The sequence below is a fragment of the Bubalus kerabau genome, chromosome 16 (assembly GCF_029407905.1).
Source record: "Bubalus kerabau isolate K-KA32 ecotype Philippines breed swamp buffalo chromosome 16, PCC_UOA_SB_1v2, whole genome shotgun sequence".
NCBI lineage: Eukaryota > Metazoa > Chordata > Mammalia > Artiodactyla > Bovidae > Bubalus > Bubalus kerabau.
The window spans coordinates 16,320,366-16,329,904 of record NC_073639.1 but is presented as its reverse complement, the minus strand read 5'-3'; the positions used below and the strand labels follow the sequence as shown (position 1 = coordinate 16,329,904).

Below are 9,539 nucleotides of genomic sequence, written 5' to 3'. Positions count from 1 at the left end.
CAGACAGAATTTTGGCTGGCAAGGTCATCACCACCTTCACTATCACCAAACATGCCCTGAAAGACTTTTATGTAGGACATTCTCCTGGCAACACGTGAGGCAAAGGATGCACACACTGGTGTCACCAAGAAACTGTATTCTAAGAGGCTCATTTCCATCTCAGCAATCTCAGGGACAAACACCCAGGCACTATACTCCAAAGAAGTTAAATTAATAAATTAGGGGAGTGCTAGCTTTGGCACATATACTAAAAGTGGAATGGTGCAGAGAAGCTTGGTGTGGTCCCTGAAAAAGAATGACATGCAGATTCATGAAGCAATCCATATTTTTATAAGACAGGTTTGATAGCAGAAAAAATTTTAATGGCTAAGTCGAAATATATGCAGATAGCAATGGTAAGAGACAAATGGTAGCCCTGGAGACAATATGTGCAGCACACATAAGACACAATTTAATAGTCGTTGTACCGAAAGATTCTCCCATATCATTAAGAAAAACATTCCAGTAGGGAAGTGGAAACAGGAAGTGAACAAAGCAATTGAAGGAAGAAATATAAATGGACAATAAACATTTGAAAAGATATTCAACTTCACCAAGAATCAAAAAGGTGCAAGTAAAAGCACTTGATCATTTTTAGCATCTCAGATTGCCCTCCACCAAAAAAAAAAAAAAAAAGAAAAAAAGAAAAAAAAAGGTGGAATTTATCAAGTGTATTTTGATTGTATTCTACTATGAAATAAAAACTACACAAACAGCAAATAAATTAGGGGAGCAACAGGTGTTGTGTTGTGGGAGCTGGAAAGTGTGGCATGACAGACTTGATGGCAGGAGTGGGAAGGAGAACACGGCATCATTGGTGTATGACAGTTTGAATAAATTAATAATTGGCATCCTTACTTCACAAAGAATTCCATATATTTGTATCCAGATGCCTCAGGTCTGGAAATATATGTATAAACTTATAATTTTTCCAGTGAGTTTTATTTTTAAAAAGAAAATTATTTTTCTAATTCAGATATGAATATGTACATCAAAAAACCCCAAACGTTGGGACTTCCCTGCTGATCCAGTGGTTAAGAATTCACTTGCCAATGCAGGGGACATGGGTTCCATCCCTGGCCTGGGAACTGAGATCCCACATGTCCTGGGGCAGCTAAGCCTACCTGCCACGGCAACTGCTGAAGCCCACGCACCTACAGCCAGTTCTCTGCAGTAAGAGAAGCCACTGAGACGTCTACAACCAGAGAGTGGCTCCCACTCACGGCAACTAGAGAAAGCCTGCCTGAAGCAGCAAAGACCCAGCGCAGACAAAAACAAATAAAAAGTAAAACCCGAACATCACCAATTATCTAATCCAGTGGTCACTTTATGGCCTCTGGGCCAGATTCAGTCTACTCCCTGATTCTGTTTATAAAGTTTTATTGGAACAGAGTCATGTCCAGCTGCTTATATATGCCAATGTAACGGCAGAGTTGAATAGTTGCAACACTGCCTGTATGGCCCACACAGTCTAAATATTTACCATCTGGCTCTTTGCAGAAAAAGTTTGCTTACCTCTTACCTGGTCCCACCAAACAAGGTCATCACAATTATTATTGTGCATATTTCTTTTTCTAATTTTTCTGTGTGCACATATATATTGGGAAAAAAATATAATCATAGTCTATATTAGCATCCTGCAACAGAATTTGCTGCAAATGTCTGCAGTGTCCAATATGATAGCTATTGAATACTTGTGCCTTGTGCAACTGAGAAACTGGATTTAAAATTTTAATTACATTTAACAAAATTTAAATCGCCACATATGGCTCGTAGGTGCCATACTGAACAGAACTTTCTTGAAATATTTTTTACAAAGCAGAAATACTCACAGACATATAAAATAAACCTATGGTTACCAAAGGAAAATGGGGGGGGATAAACTAAGAATTCGGGGTTAACATATACACACTACTATATATAAAATAGATAACCAATAAGCACCTACTGTATTACACAGGGAACTCTACTCAATATCTTGTAATAACCTATAATGGAAGAGAATTTAAATACATATATATATCAATATGCTGATATATACATATGTTTTGTTGTATACCTGTAACCAACACAACATAAATCAAGTATATATATTTCAATAAAAATTTAAAAAATAAAGAGTCAAAGAATGAATGAGGTACAGGAACAAAATTGCTTAAGTGAAAAAAAATGTGATTCTGGAATGAAAGCAAAAGAACTTTCTTGAAATATTTTTATTTGCATAATATTTCATGATCATTTCTTCCAATCATTAAGCATTCTTTGTAGAGCCCCTTGTTCTGATTGTATAATACTATAATGTATGGATGTGTCATGATTTTCTTAACCAAGCCCCTATCATTGACATAGATTATTTCCCATTTTTCGCTATTATAATCCATTTCTGTGATAAGCAATTCTGTGCATACAAATATTTGTACATGTCTATGATGACTGACTTAGAATAAATTCCCAGATGCAGAACTGTTTGATCATAAAGCAATAAATACTGTTCAGATTCTTGAAACGTATCACAAAGTTGCTAGAGAGGTCTTTCCACACTTCTTAATCAACAGCAATGTAGGAAAATGCTTGTTCTCCACACTCTTCCCTGTGTATTTGAAAAATTATCTCCAAAAGGCTCTCTCCCTTCTCTCCTCTACCAGGTCTGAAATCTAAGGAATAATTGAGGAAGGCATTCTATGAGGACCTATCGATGTGCTGAGAGAGGTGGGGCAGAGAGTAAAATGGAACATTTTCCATTGAAATTTTCTACACAATCAAGGCTTCGGGCAACTTGATTAATTTGGCAATCACTTCTGAGCTTCGTATTGAGGAAAACGTCCTTATTCTGTGGCAGATCGCAACATTGAAATGTTCTTGCTTGCGGGTGATTAAGACTTAAATGAACTTGTGTGTGGGAAAGTGAAATAGGTATGCAAACAGGAAGGAGGAAACTAACTCCTTTTCTTCCTCCAGCCCCCATCCCCCAGGGCAGAAATTTTCAGCAATACTTAACATAGAAATTTGAAAAGACCCTGATGTTGGGAATGATTGAAGGCGGGAGGAGAAGGGGACAACAGAGGATGAGATGGTTGGATGGCATCAGCGATTCAATGGACATGAGTCTGAGTAAGCTCCAGGAGTAGGTAATGGGCAGGGAGGCCTGGTGTGCTGCAGTCCATGGGGTCGCAAAGAGTGGGACAAGACTGAGGGACTGAACTGAATTGAACTGAACATAGAAATATGGATGGAGGAATGGAGAAGTTAGAGGTAAACACCAACTGCAAGTGGTGTAAATAAAGGTGAGATGAAGTGAATCAGAGAAGGGTTTTCTGGTCCAACACAGGATTGAATCTTACTCTGCCATCTCATCATGGAATCTATCTCTCTGAGCCTCAGTTTTTTTTTCATGAAAATTATCAACTTTATGATAAGGATTGGGTTTCCCAGGTGGCTCAGTGGGTAAAGAATCTGCCTGCAATGCAGGAGATGCAGGAGATGAGGGTTTGACCCTTGCATCAGGAAGGTCCCCTGGAGGAGGGCATGGCAACCCACTCCAGTATTCTTGGCTGGAGAATTCCCCTGGACAGAGCAGCCTGGTGGGCTACAGTCCACAGTATTGCAAAGAGTCAGACACGACTGAAGCGACTAAGCACACACACACACATACACACATGATTGTGAAACGTTCAGTGGTGGGCCTGGCTCATATTTATAGCATCTACAAGGACAAGGGAGCGCCGTGAGTAGGGTAGAGCTAACTTTCTCTCACGTCTGAAACCGGGGTGCTGCATTCTCCTGGGTGTTGGGCCACCCACCCTTTTTCACAACAAGCATGCTCACCACCAACTGGCAGGTGCCCTTATAACACAGCTGTAGCCCATGTGGTTCTCAAAGAGCAAGGGCCCTTCTTGTAATATTCCTAAAAGTCAAATAGCCTAGCTTTAGGATGGCCTGGGCTACTCACTGATCTTGAGATTTGTGGGTGGGCTTAGCTGTCCCCTTCTTGCCTTAATAATCACTTTCTTCCCAATAACTGATTATAAGTATGTGCCCAAGAATGCCTATATGTTTACGCATTTTCCCATCAATGTCTTTAAGATTTACCAGTTTCATAACTGTTGTTGTAATCTGGGGTTCTCATTTCTTCCATCCAACACCACCAAGAACACCAATACTATAACGGCAAGTGACGCTGTTGTATAATGTAGAAAGAAGACACGTTGATTCCATTTGTGGGCAAATATATTCTTCTCCGGAGAAGGCAGTGGCAACCCACTCCAGTACTCTTGCCTGGAAAATCCCATGGGAGAGGAGCCTGGTGGGCTGCCGTGCATGGGGTCACAAAGAGCCAGACACGACTGAGAGACTTCACTTTCACTTTTCACTTTCATGCAATGGAGAAGGCAATGGCAACCCATTCCAGTGTTCTTGCCTGGAGAATCCCAGGGATGGGGGAGCCTGGTGGGCTGCCATCTATGGGGTCGCACAGAGTCAGACACGACTGAAGCGACTTAGCAGCAGCAGCAGCAGCATATTCCTCTCCTGTTCTTACAGATCTTTCCCCTGCTTTTAAATCAACAAAGGTCAAAAGTGAAAATGTCCAAAGGGAAGAATACAGCTGGTATGAAAGACAGTCAAAAGCAGGCTTACCAGAATTCCAAACACAAGGCCCCCCTGCCGCCCGGCCATTATCCATATGTGCGCGCGCGCGCACACACACACACACACACACACACACACACACACACCTGTTGTTAACCAATTCCTCACTTAGCACAATACTAAAATCTCACAGAAGCCTTGGGTGGTTTTCTTTAGGAAATAACAGTCAACATGCTATTCATAAACTAGGGAGTTCTCTCTGTCTCTTGCATTGGTAATATTGTATTGGCAAAGATGAAATTACATAATCTAGACAACCTCATGGCAACCACAGAAATCTTCTACCACTCTGATCAAGGGTCAGATACTGCAGGAGTAGCTCCATCTTTTACCAACTTCACAGTGGTTGCTGGAAGCACCAGCCAAGTTTCTGAAGCAAAAAGTCAGCCATGCAGCTCACATGAAAAGCACTGCGACCCAATCTAAGCATTACGACAGCTGGTTTAATTACTAACAGGAGAAAGCTGATTTTTTTTTTTCCCTGTAGAGCCCAGAAAGTGAGTGAAAAGGTTACATTTTCATCAAGCTGTGTCTGGGTAGGGCACGCAAAACCAGTCCCTGCTTGCTTAAGAAGAAACAGAAATCCTGGGTGTGGACGGACTTTCAAGTTCAGGCGTGGAGACCAGTGATGGGATTGCCCCAGACTGCCTTCATGAAGCCTTTCCTGGGTGTACACAGGGGAACAGTCCCCAACCTTCAGGGAGATCCTTTGGCTGTCCTCATTCACCATGTTCCCCACTCTATTTACCTAATATGTTTCCCAGCAAAAACATTAGTTAACATTCACACATGAAACTCATTATGATAGAATTAAAATTTTGCTTGCTCCTTTCCACAAATTGAATTACTGAGACTCAGATTAAATTCTAAAAAATCTCTTCTTGAGTCATTCTGTGAAGAAAATGAATTACATGTGTTGAGAGCCTTGAGCGCCATGGTTTCCTTATGTGGCCGCCATGGCAGGGAGCTACATGCTCCAGGGGAGTGGGTAACCCTGTGTAACAGAAATCAGAAAAGGGGAGTGGGAACTTCCGCTGCATCTTTAAAATAGCCCCTCTGGAGCACAGAATTTCAGAGAGTGACACGATTGATCTTGTAGCTGAGATTTAGACAGTCTTAAGTCAACCAGTCATAGACTGGTTTAGTTGTGACTCCCTTGAGAGATTGTAATGTCTGTCACGTCTTGGACATTCTGCAGGTTCCAAATCATAAAATAGAATGTCCAGAATATTCTCAATGGCTCTATTTACATCATCCATTTTAACCGGCATGTCAACATTTATGTTGCTGGAGAATAGCTTTGGGAACTGTTGCCCTGAATACAAATTAACAATGGGATGCACTGACCCAATAGCACAGGGTAGGGGGGGAAACGAAATACTGTTCCCCCAAACTCTAGATGAACTATGTGTGAGAGTGTGCTTGTATGCCAGTAGGCATTAATCAACTGATATTGGCCAACACAATTAAAACTCACTTCGTGGGAAGTGTCTACTACATTAAGATTTTTCCCCAGTGGTATTTCTGAGCAGGATGCTTTTATCCAAAGTACAATGAAACATGCAATGATGAAATTCTATAGCTTGTCACTCTTTTCAAGTACCTAGTAGGTTAGAGGCACCATGGGAAGTACAAAATAATCAACCCCAGGTCCCACCTTCAGGGTATTAAGAAATTCTAGGTTTTTCCCAATAACGGAGAAAATTAAAATACAGCCAGTTCCCACCCAACCCCCATTTGTGGTCAAAAATAGAAAGAAAGCCATTATTTGCTTACAAAATTATATAAACAGATGCCAGCATAGTAAACTTAAAGTATGGTGGAACTGGAAGTTCTTCGTTCATACTGACCAACAAATAGAGTTAACCATTTGATTTTTTAAAATATAAATTTATTTATTTTAATTGGAGGCTAATTACTTTACAATATTGTAGTGGTTTTGTGATACATTGACATGAATCAGCCATGGGTGTACATGTGTTCCCCGTCCTGAACCCCCATCCCACCTCCTTCCCCATCCCATCCCTCTGGGTCATCCCAGTGCACCAGCCCTGAGCACCCTATCTCATACATCGAACCTGGACTGCTGATTCATTTCACATATGATAATATACATGTTTCAATGCCATTCTCCCAAATCATCCCACCCTCTCCCTCTCCCACAGAGTCCAAGAGACTGTTCTATACATCTGTGTCTCTTTTGCTGTCTTGCATATAAGGTTATTGTTACAATCTTTATAAATTCCATATATATGCATTAGTATACTGTATTGGTGTTTTTCTTTCTGGCTTACTTCACTCTGTATAATAGGCTCCAGTTTCATCCACCTCATTAGAACTGATTAAAATGTATTATTTTTATAGCTGAATAATATTCCATTGTGTATATGTACCACAGCTTTCTTATCCATGCATCTGCTGATGGACATCCAGGTTGCTTCCATGTCCTGGCTATTATAAACAGTGCTGCGATGAACACTGGGGTACACGTGTCTCTTTCAATTCTGGTTTCCTTGGTGTGTATTCCCAGTAGTGGGATTGCTGGGTCATATGGCAGTTCTATTTCCAGTTTTTTAAGGAATCTCCATACTGTTTTCCATACTGGCTGTACTAGTTTGCATTCCCACCAACAGTGTAAGAGGGTTCCCTTTTCTCCACACCCTCTCCAGCATTTATTGTTTGTAGACTTTTGGATCGCAGCCATTCTGACTGGTGTGAATGTCTCCTTCTTCCCTCTTCTCTTCTCTGTGTAACTCTGTGAACATCTCTAAGTGGTCCAGACGGTGGAGAGCCCATAGGGAAGTGATTACTGGCTAGCTTGCTCTCTCCCTTTTTGATTCCCTCTCTTCTCCTCCTGGTCACCTCCATCTCCCTCCTCCCTCTTCTCTTCTCTGTGTAACTCTGTGAACCTCTCTGGGTGTCCCTCACTGTGGAGAAAATCATTAACCTAGATGTTTTTTATCATTGGTGCTGTATAGATGGAGAAGTCTTGAGGCTACTGTAAGAATAAGACTGAAAATCAGAGGCAGGAGGCTTAAGTCCAAATCCTGAGAACACCACAGAACTCCTGACTCCAGGGAACATTAATTGACAGGAGCTCATCAAACGCCTCCATACCTACACTGAAACCAAGCACCACCCAAGGGACAACAAGTTCCAGAGCAAGACATACCACGCAAATTCTCCAGAAACACAGGAACACAGCCCTGAGCGTCAATATACAGGCTGCCCAAAGTCACACCAAACCCAATGACATCTCAAAACTCACTACTGGACACTTTATTGCACTCCAGAGAGAAGAAATCCAGCTCCACGCACCAGACACAAGCTTCCCTAACCAGGAAACCTTGACAAGCCACCCGTCCAACCCCACCCACAGTGAGGAACCTCCACAACAAAGAGGAAATGCAAACTGTCAACGAGCATTTGGATGACTTGCCCAGAGTCACACAGCTGTATATCGGATCCAGTGCCACAGGAAAGCAGCTTTTAGGCCCTCAGATGGAGACCCTTGGATGTACACCGTGAGTACCAGCCTGGGATTTGGTCTGGCTCTAAAATGCTGGGACTCTCCAAGGACTCTGTGACCATTAACCATACCCCTGTAGTTCCTTTTAATGAATAAAATCACTTGCATGAACAAAAATAATAGTTTCATCAAGATGGAGAAAATGTCACATTTCATTACTAAAAATGACATCAGGCCTCATTCATTTTAGGGAAATTTTTATAGTTAAAATTTTAATATTAAGAGATCTTAGATATTTGCCTAATGTGGAAAAGCAACTGGTCTATTATTGTAAATACTTGCATGCATGGTAAGTCACTTCAGTAGTGTCCAACTCTTTGCAACCCTATGGACTGCAGCTCTCCAGGCTCCTCTGTCCATGGGATTCTCCAGGCAGGCATACTGGAGTGGGTTGCCATTCCCTTCTCCAGGGGATCTTCCTGACCCAGGGATCAAACCCACATCTCTTATATCTCCTGCATTGGCGGGCGGGTTCTTTAGCCCTAGAGCCATCTGCAATTACTCTACTTCTATCAGTGAGCAAACTGTTGTGTCCTTGCACTGAGGCATGTGTAGAAACTGCCCGGTTTTAAACTCTGCCATTCTAGTTGATAGAATGCATTTCCCATTATTGGAATGATGTTTTAAACTGACCATTTGTTGTTAATATCATGACCCACTGAAGAAGTGCTAAGAGCTTCCTAAGGAATGCAAGGTCAAGGGAACACTTTGAAATCAACACGTGAGGCTTGGTTAGCAATGGTTTGGGGTCCAGCCTTAAGCTCAGCTTGTGAGGTGCAAAAAGAAACTTTGTGCCTGCCTCTGTGACGTGTGCTCAGTTGCCTTTGCTTCAGCCTGCCTCCTGGCCCCTGCTGGCTAGGTCCTGGGAAGTCAGTAATTGTATTAGCAGACAGCAGTAACAGTGATAAAATGTGACATTTGTATTGATAGTACTCTGAAACCTTGTTTCAATGCACTTTTCCACACTATCTCCGTAACCCTAAGGGAGGCAGAAAACAATATTATTATGACAAAACTGAGGTTCAGAAAATGTAAGTGACCTGAAATTTGACAGAAGGCAGACCCAGGACTAAAATCCAGGTTATCAGAAGCTCAGTCTGGGGCTATGCCTCCATGGCGAGGAAGGGCATGTAGAGATCGTTCAGTCTTAAGTCACCTTGCTGCTAAGTCATTTCAGTCGTGTCCGACTCTGTGTGACCCCCATAGACGGCAGCCCACCAGGCTCCCCCATCCCTGGGATTCTCCAGGCAAGAACACGGGAGTGGGTTGCCATTTCCTTCTCCAGTGCATGAAAGTGAAAAGTGAAAGTGAAGTCGCTCAGTCA

General features: G+C 42.1%; 1 non-coding gene across 1 annotated transcript; it reads left to right on the top strand.

Annotated features, from left to right (window-relative positions):
* The first annotated feature begins 226 nt into the window (after window positions 1-226).
* Window positions 227-330, top strand: LOC129630483 (U6 spliceosomal RNA). Its single transcript, XR_008703736.1, has one exon. It is a non-coding gene; the product is annotated as a U6 spliceosomal RNA (small nuclear RNA).
* Window positions 331-9,539: the final 9,209 nt, after the last annotated feature.